The 15,124-nt window shown below is 42.9% G+C and overlaps 1 pseudogene; it reads right to left on the bottom strand.

Annotated features, from left to right (window-relative positions):
- Positions 1-213: 213 nt before the first annotated feature.
- LOC121002926 lies at positions 214-319 on the bottom strand (annotated as a pseudogene).
- Between the last annotated feature and the right edge of the window lie 14,805 nt (positions 320-15,124).

The raw sequence follows: 15,124 nt of genomic DNA, 5'->3' as shown, positions 1-15,124 counted from the left end.
AAAGTAAAGTGCGTGCAAATGTGCCGTCAGTGAGTTAAGGCACCCCAGGGTCACCGCTCCTGGGGCACTTCTGCAGCTCGGGCTTTCAAACATCTCAGCACTCGGCCTTGATCCAGGTAGAGCCCTAGCAAGGGTACCTTTAAACCCAAGCCGTACACGCTAGGGATGCTGTGTGGTTTACTGGTTCTCCTCCTTATCCATACTACAACCCTCGGGTATTCCCTGTTTGGACAGGAGTTCAGCTACCAGGAGCAAGCTCCACTGGGTCTGATAAGAACAGATACTACACTTGATCTTAGCCAACAGGCCGAGAAGCGATACAACGACAATTGGTACAAATCATCATATCTAGTTCTAGCTTGCCTATGGGGGGATGGTTTACTAGGAGAGGGGTCGCTTAATGAAAAATAGTAGCTAATCTTAGGGAGACCAACAACAAAAAACACTGTGAAACCTCATTTAAGAGTCTCAATACAGCAATCCAAAGTGCAAAGCTCTCTGGGAAACTGTAATATGCCAAATAACCGTGGAGCCCCAGTTGTGGGTCTACAACACAGTGAATGCCAGATATCCCTCCAGAGAAGGAAAACCAAGCAATGGGGTGTCCCCATTATAGAGATCACAGATCCACCATATTAAGTAGATCCTATGTCAAGATCCAGTTCTTTTGCAAGCCTTAAAGGTGTGACAATGAGAAGACTTAAGTCAGTTACCCATCCACAAACAGCAGTTTCGGGGTGTTGACCCTCATCAGTATGGAGTGGGATTCTGGCTAACCGGGGAATATATCAAGATTTTCCTGTGTTGGATGTAGTTTGCGATGGCACGAGATGCACCAAAATCCACTGCCCTATCTTCCCAAAGGGCACATGTGGTGTAGAATAGCAAAAAGTCACAACTGTTTGCACAAAATGTGCAGCAAGCCTGGACAAGAGGTAGTGTAGAGGATAGGAGTGGTGGTAGCAATGGTAGCAATGCCCCCCCCCAAGGCACACTCTGATATTGGGACTCCTGCCTGGTGGTGGTTTCGGGTGACCTTGGTGTTGGATGGGTAATGGGGTGCAAGGCAGCAGGATTGCAGGCCGGCTGAGAGGAGGTGGTAATAGAGCTGGCTTTGTAGTAACAAAACAGTTCTTTAGTAGAAAACATTGGCACAGTGCAAATACACATATTTTTGCAAGTAAGCACAGTTCTTAGATATTACAGGCAGCTTGTTTGCAGTCATTCAATAAAAAACCATCACTATTTGCTTCCAGTGGACAAGTGATGGAGACACAAGTTTTCTGCTTATTACATGACATGGCTGTGATAACTGTACTTTAAAATGTCAAGCAGGTGTTTCCATCTAATGATCAGGAATGACGGTTACTATGAAATGACAACAAGCCGAGATCTGGAAAACAATAAGAAATTGATACAGAAAATGATAAAACAAATCTTAGAACTTTTCATTATATAATTAATGCTCTTTCTTTGCTGAAACCAGAATACCTCTTATCGATCATCTTTCAACAAAGTTTAGTTTCTTGGGAAGCTGGCATATGCAGCTGCACTTACTTATTCCTCTTTAATAAGGCAAAATATTTGACACTTTCGCCAGTAACTATTGGGAAACATTGTAGAATGCTTTAAAACTGAACTAGATGAGCACCCTAAGTGCCCTAACATAAACATGTATCATTAGATTTTCATTTTATGTGCACAAATGGCACTTCCAGACTTCAAAGTAGTATGTCTTAGGAGGATTTCACGCCTCTTGAAGACACACAGAAAGTAGCATCAACCATAGAGAATAATCAAAACATTTCTACTTCAAAACGGTTAGCAACAGCTAGCAACACTACATATATGTAACTCTAGTGACATTTATGGCATAGCTGCGAAATATACTATAAATGTCTAGGATGTGCACCTATCTCTGGTGTGAGGCTTCCTCAACCCTGACTTTGTTCTAAATGTTGTCACTAGAGATGAGCAAATTTCCGCTTATGAAATTCGTTCACACTTCGTTTGTTAGTTAAAGGTGAATTGCGTTATGGATTCCGTTACCACAGACCATAACGCAATTCTATGATGGAATGCATAACGGAATTATTCTGTTATTCATTCTGTCATAATAAAATGCTATGGCCTGCAAAACAGATCCGTCCCGTTTCCGTTATGCAGGAGAGGACTCCCCTGCATAATGGAAACGGGACAGATCCGTTTTGCAGCCCATAGACTTTTATTATGACAGAATGAATAACGGCATCCCTCCAAAGGCATTCCATTATGCATTCCATCATAGAATTGCGTTATGGTCTGTGGTAACAGAATCCATAACGCAATTCACATTTAACATACAAACGAAGTGTGAACAAATTTCAAAATATGAAATTCGCTTGTCTCTAGTTGTCACCATTGCAGTGAATGGAGAGGTGGCTGAGCATGTGCAGCTCTTTCTATCCACTTTTATGGAATTTCAGAGAACAGGCAAGTGCAGGCGGACTCAGCCGTCCCTATCAAGAAACAGGAATCCCAGTAATCTCCAATAAAATACAGAACTCCAATTGTTCAACACTAATGATGAGCAAATTTCCTAATTTGCTCGGGTCTTTCTCAGAAAAATTGCAAGAAATTCTGATGAATTTGAATTTTAAAGAATCAATACTGAACAGCACTCAATGTCCCGATCCAGAAACAGGAATCCCAGTAGTCTCCAATAAAAAAAGACTTATAATGGATATAATACAGAACTCCAGTTTTCTAGCACTTAAGGCTCCAGTGAGGAAACAGGTTTGCCCAATGCCTCCAATAAAAAAGATCTATATTGGATAAAATACAGTTCAGCACTAAATGTCCCAATCACTGTCCAAAAGCTTTTGCCTCTGAATACTTTTACAGATAAAAAAAATTGAGATTCTGGTCTGTTCGAGCCAAAAAACTGGAATTTTACTAAACTCTAAGCTAACAAGGAGACATACTCAGTAATATTTGTAGATCATAGACTGAATTGCTGAGGTCAATGGCAAAGTAAATAAGATAGGGATGATAAAAAGTTTAGCATGCCTTTCAGAAAAAGATAGAAGAACAATATTACTTCACAAATTATTATTGCTGGACATTCATAACTGATCCGAGGTGTTACATAGTTACATAGTTACATAGTTAATACGGTTGAAAAAAGACAAATAAGTCCATCAAGTTCAACCAAGGGATAGGTGGGGATGTGTGGTAATTTCTGTCATATTTGGAATAAGTGATTTTTTTCACATTACATGAGGATTATTGCCAACTTACTGAAAAAAAAAAGTTTTGGTTTTGGCCTTCTGCACCATAATTGTTTGAAATAGATGAATACATGTCTTTCCATAGCGCTGTTACTGTATACAGTGATACCTCGGTTCACGAACTTAATTCGTGAACTGACTCTGGTCGCGAACCGAATTGGTTGTGAACCGAGGCACATTTTCCCATAGGGTTCAATGTAAATCCGGTTAATCCGTGCTGACCTTTTTTTAGTGGGTTTTTGAAGCACAAAAATATGAAACAAATTACAATACACATTAGTACAGTATAGTATAGCTCAATGGTTATTTTCTTCACAACCTTGCTGTCACCTTTAGTACTGCTCTGCACTTTCTTTTTGCCACCATGCTTGCGCTGCACATTCTTGTCACCTGCATTTCCACTTTGCACATTGTCACCTTCATTGCTGCTCCGCACTTTCTTCTTTCCACTATGCTTCTTGAGAGCCATATTGGGTGTCCAGTGAACTGTACAGTACTGTATGTGCTAAAAAGCACACCAAAAATCAAAAAATCACTTAAAATGTTTGCAGAGTACTCACAGTACTTCTTTCTGTGTCTCTTCTTCTCTCCACGGTCTTCCTACAGGAAGTCACGACCATGTGACAGCCTGGAAAAAGCATTAAAATGGCCACAGCTCCTGTTCGTGAACCGAGGCGGAGTTCGTGAACCGGAGCATATTTTTATGAACTTTTCTGTTCGTGAACCGAGTTGTTCGTGAACAGAAGCGTTCGTGAACCGAGGTATCACTGTATTTGTATGTCTCCAGGTTGCTTCTGTATATATGTTTAAATACTCAGGGACACAGCAAAATGCCAACACTTCTAATATGTATCATACACTAATGTATCAGATGCAAGAGAAGTGAAAAGTGTTCCTAAATTACTTACCGTATTTTTCACCCTATAAGACGCACCTAGGTTTTTGAGGAGGAAAATAAGAAAATAAATATTTTTACCAAAAGGTGTGCTTTTGGTGGGTTTTGAACTAATGGTGGTCTGTGCATGACACTACTATGGGGGATCTATGGATGGCACTGTTATGGGGGGATCTGTGGGTGGCACTGTTATGAGGGGATTTGTGGATGGCACTGTTATCGGGGGGATCTAAGGGGGGCACTGTTATGGGGGGTATCTGTGGATGGCACTATTATGGAGGGGTGATCTGTGGATGGCACTGTTATTCGGGGTGGTCTGTGGATGGCACTGTTATGGGGGGGAGATCTGTGGATGGCACTGTTATGGGGGGTGATATGTGGATGGCACTGTTATGGGGGGAGATCTGTGGATGGCACTGTTATGGGGGGGTGATCTGTGGATGGCACTGTTATGGAGGGGGATCTGTGGATGGCACTGTTATGGGGGGTGCATCTGTGGATGGCACTGCTATATATGTGTCACCCACAGATCCCCCACCCCATAACAATGCCATCCACATATCCCCCACCCCATAATAGTGGCATCCACAGATGCCCTAATATACCGGAGCTAAACCTGTGGGAGGGGGGAGGGAGGAGGGGCCGGTGTCATGCAAATGCGGCGGGGCCTGTGCGGTCACTGTACTCCGGCCCCGCCGCTCACTCACTTCCTTAATGCCTAAACCTTTTATAATAATAACTTTAATTGAAGTTCCGATCCCCAGCCCCATCTGTACTACTTACTAAATGTCCTGTAGCAGGCAGAGCAGGGCGGGCGGCCGGAACTCACTGATGTCACATGCCTGCGCTGCCTACTTTATGAATGAAGTAAGTAAGTAAATAAGTAGTACAGATGGGGCTGGGGCTGGGGATCGGAACTTCAATTAAAGTTATTATTATAAAAGGTTTAGGCATTAAGGAAGTGAGTGAGCGGCGGGGCCGGAGTACTGTGACCGCACCGGCCCCGCCGCATTTGCATGACACCGGCCCCTCCTCTCTCCCCCCTCCAGCTGATACATCGCAGTCTGCGATGTAAAATGGCAGCATTCGCCCCATAAGATGCAGGGGCATTTCCCCCCCATTTTTTGGGGAGAAAAAGTGCGTCTTATGGGGCGAAAAATACGGTAATACTTAATACTAAATGGAAGAGATGGTTTTCTCTCACTGTCTCCATCATTATGACGGGAAGTGTAGTGCAACATGCTATGCTGTTTTTCGAATCAAATATGAATTTCTGTCGGAAATGTGAAAAGAGCCTAATTCTTGACAAGACAAAGACAATGAGAGTCCTGCTCACCCAGCCCACACAGGAAGATTGATAACCTTCTCTGTACACAACTGTTGGGGCTGGTTGACAATTTTATGACCATACAGTAGAAAGCTCTTCAATAGTTGACTAGAACAAAATATCGGCAAATAAGTTCCTTTGGACCCATCCACATTCCTATTTGTTTGGCCTGTTTTTCCTTGAAATATCTTTTAGTGAATACTTGAACAAGTCTGATAGATCATATTAGGAAAAATGTCTCTAAAATAAAGGGTTCACTTCTCATACATCGTTTTGTGCCCCGCCAATTATTTTATACAAGAACCAGATACAACTGATAATATTTGGGTGCACTATGTGGTCCAGCACTAATAGCCTGAAAGCATAGGATAGAATAGAGCTACATGACACTTTCTGGCGCCGGATTCCATAAACAATAAGAAACCATGGCAACATTTATCCACTGGTGTTTCTGTTGAACTTCAGAGGGAACAAAATCTGATAAAAATGTTATCTCTGCTCTACTTTTGACATCTTCCTAAATATAGGAAGCAAAAAGTTTAGCACCAATAAAGGTAAAGCATTGTACAGTATTAGAGATGAGCGAATCGAAGCTGATGAAGTGGAATTCAGGAATTTCAGGAAAAATTCGATTCGCAATGAATGCGAATTTCCTCGGTAACGAATCACAATTCATGGTAGCGAATCTCAATTTTCTATAAATGGTGGCTACACGTGTTAGGACTGAAGACATGGGGCAAAGAACTCTGGGAAGGCGGGATCAACCAGATTGACATGCCCGCATGCAGCCAATCAGCAGCCAGCCAGCTATGTGATGTGACAGCCCTTGAGGAAAAAAAAGACATAAAAAAAATATTTAGAAGTGCAGGGAAAGGATAGGGAGGAATCATTTCACAGCATCTTAGTGCAGGGAGAGATGTCAGAAGGTGCTAGGGACATTGATAGGAAAAGTGATAGGAAAGTGATTTACAAGTGTAAGGAACAATTATTTGGGGATCCAAATAGCCATTAGACAGCTCTGTCATTCAAGCTTTTTGTTATTGGGCTGCAAGTCTTATGTTGAAAAGCCTTTAGAGGCTTATGTCTTAGTATCTTATTCAGTACTGCAAGAACGCATTTCACTTCTGCAGTTATTTCGGTTGAAAGCGTATAAGGGCGTATTTTAGTAATAAAAAATATATATACACGTACTGCACTGTTGCAGTTATTTCTGGTGAAAGCAAATAGGGGCGTATTTCAGTCCAACAAGAGCAATATATACGCACTGCACTGTTACATTTATTTCTGGTGAAAGCGTATAGGGGCGTATTTCAGTAAAAAAAAAAGACAAATATATACGCACTGCACTGTTGCAGTTATTTATGGTGAAAGCGTATATGTCACCGCTGGCCCTGGGAGAGATCTTAGAAGTTCGGATAGACGGAAGACTCAGGAGTCTATCTGACAACTCTCTCTTGTTTTCATTGTTGCTGACAGGTTTCCACCCCTTCGAAGATGCTGCTCATTATCAGTCAGGTGGTATCACGGCCTATGGTGTACGCTGTGACACTGTTGCCACACTTGCGGTTGCCCGTGGCAACCTGTTGCTGTGAGAGCATGCAGTGCCAGTGTATCGGCCTTCTGGGTGATTGCCGTGACATGGTTGCCACGCATGCTGTTGCCGGTGGTTACGTGTTTGGTATGCTTGTGTGTGAACTTCAGCTTTAAGTGGTAGCCTCCCTCTGTCTGGTGCTGTAAGGGTTAACTCCCTGACTGGGTGTGGTCACTTGGCTTATCTTCTGTGGTTTCCTGGCTGGAGTCAGTGGTACTTCAGCTGTTGTTGGTGCTGGAGCTCTGCTCCAGTCCAGGGTGTTCCATCTGTCCAGTGAGGGCCACCCTTGTGGTCATCAATATTATCCCGGTGTCTCCTTCCCTTCCTCTCCTTATTTGTATGGAGTGGGTTATGTTCAGGATGTTTGTATGTCTAGTTTGGTTTTACATGTCTGGTGGTGTTTGGTGTCCAGCATGTTTACTAGACATTCCCCTGTCTCATGTTATTGCAGCTATGGGTGTCCTGGGTTGCTGTGTGGTTAGTGGTGTGTGCTGTGTACTTTAATGTTGGTGTGGACAGCAGCACTAGTGCACTGGTTCCAGTCAATGTGTCTGTGGCAGGTAAGTGTGTTATTGGTTTCGCTTACCTGCCATCTCCTTAAGCTGTATGTGTTCCCCTCTCCTTGCAGCCTGGCCTCAGATAGAGACTCCTGTTCCTCCATGACTGGGATGAACAGGTCGTCTCTTCCCTGCTCCTTGGTGAGGGATTAAAAAGGGCGACTTAGGGTCTCTAGGAATCCTGAGTGAGTTGTCCTACCATCGAGGTCCGCTCATACAGTGAGGAGTCAGGGAGAGGATTAGGGACGTGGTAGGAGGTGGCCTGCTCCCTTATTACTCCTTTTGGCCATGCTGATCCCCTTTTACCCTCTGACACCCACTCCCCACCGTGACAGGTGGCTCTTTATATGTTCCGCCTCTCACTTGTTTACCTGCGGCTGATAGTTCTTCTGTGGAGTGTTCTGCTTGTGTGGTGGTCCTCCTGTTCCAGTTGCATCTCAAGCTAAGTCCTTTTCCCTTTTCTTGGTGTGTCTGTTCTGACTAGGCCTCAGGTGAGACACTAGCTCCTTCAGTTTGGAAGGAGCCGGTTGGCTCTTTCCTTGTTCCCTAAGCTGAGGGTTTGGTGCAGTGTTTCAGCAGTCTCAGGTTCCCCTGCATGTGCATTTCTACCTTTGAGATTTGTACATGTTGTTAGCAGCTTATGGAGAGAATCAGGGATTGCTAGGATGTGACCTCTTTGTCTTGGGGCCTAGTCTGTTGTTGTTTTGTTGTGGTTCCCTTTGGTTGTCTTTCTTTCCCCGTACTACCCGTGACAGTATAGGGGCATATTTCAGTAAAATAAGAAAAATACATATGCACTGCACTGTTGCAGTTATTTCTGGTGAAGCATATAGGAGCGTATTACAGTAAAAAAAGAAAAATATATTCTTAGTGCATTTCTGCAGTTAATTCTGGTGAAAGCTTATAGGGGCGTATTTCAGTAAAATAAGAAAAATATATACACACTGCACTGTTGCAGTTATTTGTGTTGAAAGCGTATAGGGGCGTATTTCAGTAAAAAAAGACACATATATACGCACTGCACTACTGCAGTTATTTCTGGTGAAAGCGTATAGGGGCGTATTTCATTAAAAAAGAAAAATATACAGTACAGACCAAAAGTTTGGACACACCTTCTCATTCAAAGAGTTTTCTTTATTTTTATGACTATGAAGGCATCAAAACTATGAATTAACACATGTGGAATTATATACATAACAAACAAGTGTGAAACAACTGAAAATATGTCATATTCTAGGTTCTTCAAAGTAGCCACCTTTTGCTTTGATTACTGCTTTGCACACTCTTGGCATTCTCTTGATGAGCTTCAAAAGCTAGTCCCCTGAAATGGTTTTCCAACAGTCTTGAAGGAGTTCCCAGAGATGCTTAGCACTTGTTGGCCCTTTTGCCTTCACTCTGCGGTCCAGCTCGCCCCAAACCATCTTGATTGGGTTCAGGTCCGGTGACTGTGGAGGCCAGGTCATCTGGCGCAGCACCCCCATCACTCTCCTTCATGGTCAAATAGCCCTTACTTTCAAAGTTTTCCCAATTTTTCGGCTGACTGACTGACCTTCATTTCTTAAAGTAATGATGGCCACTCGTTTTTCTTTACTTAGCTTCTTTTTTCTTGCCATAATACAAATTCTAACAGTCTATTCAGTAGGACTATCAGCTGTGTATCCACCTGACTTCTCCTCAACGCAACTGATGGTCCCAACCCCATTTATAAGGCAAAAAATCCCACTTATTAAACCTGACAGGGCACACCTGTGAAGTGAAAACCATTTCAGGGGTCTACCTCTTGAAGCTCATCAGGAGAATGCCAAGAGTGTGCAAAGCAGTAATCAAAGCAAAAGGTGGCTACTTTGAAGAATCTAGAATATGACATATTTTCAGTTGTTTCACACTTGTTTGTTATGTATATAATTCCACATGTGTTAATTCATAGTTTTGATGCATTCAGTGTGAATCTACAATTTTCATAGTCATGAAAATAAAGAAAACTCTTTGAATGAGAAGGTGTGTCCAAACTTTTGGTCTGTACTGTACATGCACTGCACTGTTGCAGTTATTTCTGTTAAAAGCGTATAGGTGCGTATTACAGTAAAAAAATAAAAATATATAAGCACTGCACTGTTGCAGTTATTTCTGTTAAAAGCGTATAAGGGGATATTTCAGTAAAAAAAAGACAAATATATACACACTGCACTGTTGCAGTTATTTCTGTTAAAAGCGTATAGGGGCGTATTACAGTAAAAAAAGATAAATATATACACACTGCACTGTTACAGTTATTTCTGTTGAAAGCGCATAGGAGCGTGTTTCAGTAAAAAAAAGACAAATATATACGCAGTGCACTGTTGCAGGTTTTTCTGGTGAAAGCGTATAGGGGCATATTTCAGTAAAATAAGAAAAATTTATACGCACTGCACTGTTGCAGTTATTTCTGGTGAAAGCGTATAGGGGCGTATTTCAGTAAAATAAGAAAAATATATACGCACTTGAATGGTGCATTTATTTCTGCTGAAAGCGTTTACTGGCCTATTTCAGTACAAAAAGAAAAATATATTCTCAGTTCACGTTGGCGGTTATATGTGTTGAAAGCATGGCTGGGAGTAAGCAGGGTGGCAGCAGTGGGAGGTCAGGAGCCAAACGTTCCAGGGGTATAGCACCTACTTTGCAGCAGCCTACCTGCCCGGGAAGTAGTGGTGCAGCGGTTCACGAAAGTAGCGGCTGTAGCAGTTAGTCAGTGCGGCGGTTATATGTGTTATTTTGTATTTCAGTACAAAAAGAAAAATACATTCTCAGTTCATGTCGGCGGCGGTTGTATGTGTTGAAAGCGTTTAGTGGCCTATTTAAGTACAAACAGAAAAATGCATTCTCAGTTCACATTGGCGGCGGTTAGATTAGTTGAAAGCGTTTAGTGGCCTATTTCAGTACAAACAGAAAAATACATTCATAGTTCACGTTGGCGGTGGTTAGATGTATTTAAAGCTTTTAGTGCCCTATTTCAGTACAAACAGAAAAATGCATTCTCAGTTCACGTCGGTGCCGGTTATATGTGTTGAAAGCGTTTAGTGGCATATTTCAGTACAAACAGAAAAATACATTCTCAGTTAACGTTGGCGGTTATATGTGTTGAAAGCATGGCTGGGATTGAGCAGGGTGGCAGCAGTGGGAGGTCGGGACCCAAACATACCCGGGGTAAAGCACCTGCTTTGCAGCAGCCTACCTACCCGGGAACTAGCAGGGGTTAACGGAAGTAGCGGAGATAGCAGTCACTCAGTGCGGTGGTTATATGTGGTAAAATGTTTAGTGAAGTATTTCGGTTGAAAAACAAAATGTATTCAACGGTCAGCGCTGCGGTTATATGCGGTTAAATCTCCATGATGTCTTCATGATAAATCTGCAGCGTGGGGGCCCCGTGTGGCTTCTACACACTTTCAAAATAATCCTTCAGTAGAGCAAATAGATGCCAAATGACCAGGACGCTCCATGACCTTCCCAGGAGATGCTGTCGGGAGCCGCGGTTCATTTCTGAGATGTCCGTATAGTGCAGGGGGAATCCGAAGACCCTTCCCATCTCCGTTCTCCATTATATGTGGTAAAATTTTTATTGAAGTATTTTGGAAAAATAATTTTTATTCAGCGTTCAGCGCTGCAGTTATACAGAATGTGGTAAAATTTTTATTGAAGTATTTTGGAAAAATAAGTTTTATTCAGCGTTCAGCGCTGCAGTTATACAGTATGTGGTAAAATATTTTGTGACTTATTCCGGTGGGAAAAAAAATTGTATTCAGCGTTAAGCGCTGCACTGATATGCGGTAAAATGTTTTGTGACTTATTTCTGTGGAAAAAAAAAATTGTATTCAACGTTAAGCGCTGCACTTATATGCGGTAAAATCTTTTGTGAATTATTTCAGTGGAAAAACAAAGTTCATGCAGCGTTCAGCGCTGGAGTTATATGTGGTAAAATCTTTTGTGAATTATTTCGGTGGAAAAACTAATTTCCACCGCCTCCATTAAATTCCTCCTCTCTTCATTCTCATCCTCAACACACACACACTAACTTGACACCCCCCCCCCCCAGCTATATATATAAGTGGTGCCAGCACCACCTAGGGGCGAATAAAGGTAAATGACACTGCCAGTCTGTTAAAGGGAAATACAGCATGATACCACAATACATTTAATATGACATTTAGCAACAGTTTCATATGCCCCCATATAGCACATAGTGGGCCACTGCATCAGGACGAATCAGGCGTGGATCAGCGAGGATTTCCACACACCAATGCCTGATGCATCAGACTAGATCATCTATGGTGCCACACCAACAATTTGACAAAAGAGACTGGTTTCTTCTGGCTACCTGCCTCAGCTACTATTCTGATGCTGCAACCCGCCTGATGCCACACATCTGATGCCAAGTGCTCCTTCTTGCACCCACCTTCGTCAGTAGGTACTGGTATTGCGACCCACCGCCCCACTCTGTTACAGGGTCACTTTGTGGTCTCCTGTTGCAGCTGCTGCTTCCATCTCAAAACTATGTCACCTTGCCACTCTGTAGCCTCCTCATGCTGCTGCCATATCCACACTATGTCACCTTGTGGTCTTCTGATGCTGCTGCTGCTATTGCCATTTCCACATTATGTCACCTTGCCACTCTGTGGTCTCCTCATGCTGCTGCCATCTCCACACTACGTCACCTTGCCACTCTGTGGTCTCCGGATGCTGCCACCACCTCCAAACTATGTCACCTTGCCACTCGGTGGCCTCATCATACTGCTGCCATCTACAGACTCTGTCATTGTGCCACTCTTTCAAAGTGTTTTTTTTTCCGGTAAAAATGATGGGTGACTGAAAAACTCCTTTTGCTGTATGGACCAAATGACGCCGTGTGACGTCTGAAAGTGTGATGAAAATATATGACAACCTCCTGATGCTGCCGCCATCTCCAGACTAAGTCATTGTGCCACTTGGTTTCCTCCTCATACTGCCGCCACCTCCAGACTCTGTCATTGTGCCACTCGGTGGCCTCCTCATAGTGCAGCCAACTCCAGACTCTGTCATTGTGCCACTCTGTGGCCTCATCATGATGCTGCCACCTCCAGATTCTGTCATTGTGCCACTCAGTGGCCTTCTCATGATGCTGCTGCTGCATACACCACCTCCAGACTCTGTCATTGTGCCACTCTGTGGCCTGCTCATACTGACGCCACCTCCATACTCTGTCCTTGTGCCACTCGGTGGCCTCCTCATACTGATGCCAAGTCCAGACTCTGTCCTTGTGCCACTCAGTGGCCTCCTCATACTGATGCCAACTCCAGACTCTGTCATTGTGCTACTCGGTGGCCTCCTCATACTGCTGCCAAATCCAAACCCTGTAATTGGGCCTCTCTGTGGTCTCCTCATGCTGCTTCCACCTCACTACTATGTCATAGGTCCACTCTGTGTACTTCTCATGCTGTCCCCACCCTCCCCACCTCATGACTGGTCCACTATTTTGCCTTTTGGCCTGGCTGACTGTCACGGTCCCTCAGGTGACTGATGTCAGGAGATCAGGGAGACTGGCTGAGCATTGAGGAATCTAACAGTCTCCTTGATTTCTCTTGATTCAGTGTTGATAGGGTTAATGACCACTTCCCTTGTCTTAGCTGTTGCTTAGTGGTCATCACTTCTACCCTTTATAGTCTGACCCCATCCTTCTGACTATGCGGTAGATAGCTCATTCTGGTTGTGGATCGTTTGGTGTCTGGATCTCGGCTTAGTTCCTGCTTTACATTTACCTGGAGTTAAGTGTTGGGATTCTATTAGGTGTTGACCTTTCCTCTTTCCCTAGTTTGCAGGCCTGGTACCTTCTCCCTCCCTCTTGTGTTTGGTGTGGAGTTCCCCTCCCGCACCATGCTGTGACACTGACATCATCATTTATTTGACACTTCTTCTGATCTGTCAGAAGTTAGGAAAAATGAGACGCACAACGGTTCCTGTCTGTGTAGCAGCTGTAAGGCCTGTATGGTCCCATCAGAATTGGCTTGTGATTTGGTAGCCAAAAGCAAGAGTGGGTACAAAACACAGAAGACATGCAAATATTCCATTCTTGTGTCATCTCAGTTTTACATCCACTCCTGTTTTTTTTGGGCATTAGCAATACTGATGGATTTTTGAGCAAATGCTGACCGAGTGAAGGTGTATGCTCCACAGACAGGATCCTTTTTTTGTGGGTTATTGTTCTGACGGATTAGAGGAAGGGCAAATTAATCAGTGACGTCAACACAAACTTACTGCTGACACCCTCTCCACTCTGTTGGGGGGGCTCTACTTGTATACGCGTTTAGTAGAACAGGTTCTGATAACATCTATGTGGAATCAGCTGATGACGGTGTCAAAGGAGTGCGCTTCTTCTTGGCACTAACATCGACCTGTAAGACTGAGTTCATACTTGAGTTATTTGGTCAGTTTTGGCCCCGTGACTGCCCTAATAAGTGAATTGTGCAGTGATTCTAAGAGCGACGCCTGTCATTTGCATGTTATACGTACTCACAGTAGTATTTCACTACCAAAGCAGAATCCCTATGCGTGTTACTACAAGGTACAGTGTTCTACACCACAATAAAGGCTCTCAGCAGCCAGGAAATAGCCATTTTTTTACATAATTCGCAGCAAATATATTCGGATCGAACCAAATTTTTCCCGAAAAAAACATCAAACCGGCGAATCAAATTTTTTAAAAAAATTCGCTCATCTCTATACAGTATGTACAAAGAATAGTATGCACTCTTGATAATACAATTAGTTACTGGATTTTCTCACCCATCTCCTATAAACCTACCTTCTAGTATTTGCCTTTATTAAAAAGGGAAAACAAAGTTACAAATTGGTTTGGCTAATAAACAAAAAGATTGTTGTGGTTATGAAACAGTCACTATTTCTACTCCTGCTACTCTAGGAATTTAATTTTTTAAAGTGTATATTTACCATTAAGTAAAACCATAAACAGGAAATAAATCCTGGATATAACTTATTAAAGAAAGGGCTGACAGATATTACAAAACAAACCGGTTATAGTTCTTTAATCAAATAATTAGGTAAATACACAAGTCGTCGATTTATTTTTAAACATTTTTACAGAGGACCAGATGGGACAGAGACTTTTAAAGGAGAAACATTGTATATTTTTTCAAAGGCATTGTAGGAAGTACCAGCATCATTGCAATGACTGAGTGGGAGTAGAGAGATACTGGAATGCTTTCAAACGGCTAGGTCCTTGATCATGTAAAACTCTAAATGTGAACAGCCGGTCCTGAGAGAAATGTCATTTAACATACAGCCAGCGCAGAGAATGGAAAACAGGTGTCTTGTGGCAGAACCAGCTCTGGTTAGTTAACAATCTGGAAGTGGCGCTCATAACTGACTGCCAGTGCATCAGAAAAACTTCACTCCAGCAACTGGGTGTCATTGGATATAATTAGCAAAGGAATACGCTTTTGAGAAATAGAATAATTA

This window comes from Bufo bufo, chromosome 5 (genome assembly GCF_905171765.1).
Source record: "Bufo bufo chromosome 5, aBufBuf1.1, whole genome shotgun sequence".
Taxonomy (NCBI): Eukaryota; Metazoa; Chordata; class Amphibia; order Anura; family Bufonidae; genus Bufo; species Bufo bufo.
The sequence above is the reverse complement of the archived record's forward strand: the minus strand, read 5'-3'. Positions and strand labels throughout refer to the sequence as shown.